Source organism: Eurypyga helias, unplaced genomic scaffold (genome assembly GCF_000690775.1).
Source record: "Eurypyga helias isolate BGI_N326 unplaced genomic scaffold, ASM69077v1 scaffold4565, whole genome shotgun sequence".
NCBI lineage: Eukaryota > Metazoa > Chordata > Aves > Eurypygiformes > Eurypygidae > Eurypyga > Eurypyga helias.
In genome coordinates, this window is record NW_010249403.1 from 63,100 (window position 1) to 64,950 (window position 1,851).

At 54.0% G+C, this 1,851-nt stretch overlaps 1 protein-coding gene across 1 annotated transcript in view; it reads left to right on the forward strand.

Moving 5' to 3' along the window:
* The window catches only part of RNF216 (ring finger protein 216), a gene marked incomplete at its 5' end in the record, with an annotated part of 61,426 nt that overhangs the window by 57,519 nt on the left and 2,056 nt on the right, over positions 1-1,851 (forward strand).

Sequence of the window (1,851 nt, forward strand, 5' to 3'; positions counted from 1 at the left end):
CCCTGCCCATGGCAGGGGGGTTGGAACTAGATGGGCTTTAAGGTCCCTCCCAACCCAAACCAGCCTGTGATTCCCGAGACTTCCTCAGGACCGACCGGTATCAACAGCGGGGTTTGCAGGAGCTGCAGCATCCGTCACGAGCGGTGGTGTCCCGGGAAAGCAGTGTTTTGGGGGATCGATCCATCACCGTCTTAAAGCTTTTTGTCTCATTAGAAAGCGCTTCTGCATGTTTCTAGGCTTTACGGTGACGCTTGGGCCTTTGTGTGAGGGAAGGAGATCGTCTGGCCCTGTTCAGTTGAGCTTCAAACATGTTTATTACTTGCCATATAACTAGAAAACCCCTTCAGCAGCATCTTTTCCAGTAAGATGGGAGAGGTGGCTATCTCCATTTTCAACAGCATTGCAAAAAATACTCTGCGAAGGTCAAAAAAATTTGAAATGTCGCAGCTTTGGGGCCCCCCTTGGAGAGCAGTGCCCGGGCAGCAGCGGAGCGGTTGCCGGAACATGCCCAGGTTGTTTTCCAGCAAGGGAACGTCGCAATCTGATACTTGGGGGGTTAATCAGGAGTTCTGCACAGGCTCAGAGGAGCCATTCTTCAGCAGTTTTTATGGAGATAGATCTAGTCTGTAATTAACGGCCCGTGGAAGCAGCCCCCTTGGAAAAAAAACGAAGGCGTGTCCTGGAAAGTCTTAATTTTAACCGTTGACTCAGGGAATAATAAAAGGGAGGGAAGTATTGAGTCGGATGGCTTTCTGCAGATTAAGATAACTTCAGCCTCCCAGGGAAACCTTATCTGGTGACGGGAGGAGGGGGTATCTTAGCAGGCTTCCCAGGCGTAGCTGTTGGAGGTGCAGGACCGTGAGATTGCAATTGGGAAGCTGTCTAGACTTAAAATAATTTCAGCGTAACTTGCACACCTGAAGCATATTTCAAATTTACTCCCCGAGCACTCTTCAAAATAGAGGATATTTTCCACGTTGAGAGTGTGCCGGAAGGAATTTAGGGCTTTTGGCAGTACTGGAATTAGGTTGAATAAAACAAAGCAGCATCTTGCACGCCGTGGGGTAGGTGGGGCCTGGGGTGACCCGCTGAAGCAAACCGAACGCTCCTCTGCGCGCAGGTCGGGCGGCTGATGGCAGTGGCGCGTGTCATCCAGCGGCTCCCGCTCTTGGCCTTCTTCCCTAAAAACTAACGTCAAGAGTACAGACGCTGTCCAGGAGGCTCAGCTCTCCTCGTTTGTTTTCGGAAAGGGCCGGGTGGCATTTCACCCCGAGGGACAGGAGGCAGCAGCAGATGCAGCCCTACAGAGACCGGCAGGACCTCGGTTGCCATCGCTGCACCTACGGCCCGCGGAAGCATCTGGGGCTGAAAGGGAGTTGTCTCTTCAGTTGTTCGGTGTCATCTTTGTTACCCTGAGAGCTGTTGTGCTGTGGGGCAGGGAAGAAACTGGTTTTTCACAGCCATCCTTGGGAGTGGGCAGCTGATGCTGAGCTGGGGTGATTCTCTGGTTTCACGCCAACGCGAGTGTGGCCTCGGGAGAGCTGCCGGGACCTACGGGCTGTTGGTGCCCGTGGCCATCCCTCCAGGCGAGCCTCTCCCAGCTCGGGAGTTGCACTCTTCTTCCAGGACTTTGTCCATCATGCCCCCGTGACCTAATGAAAGGTGTGTAGATGCCACCTCTCTCGTTACCTGCAGCCACTGGAGGCTTCGCTGCCTGGTCTGGTCTGGTCTTGCTGCTGCTGCTTGAGGTTGAGGATCATAGACTCACAGGCTGGTTTGGGTGGGAAGGGACCTTAAAGCCCACCCAGTGCCACCCCCTGCCATGGGCAGGGACACCTTCCACTAGACCAG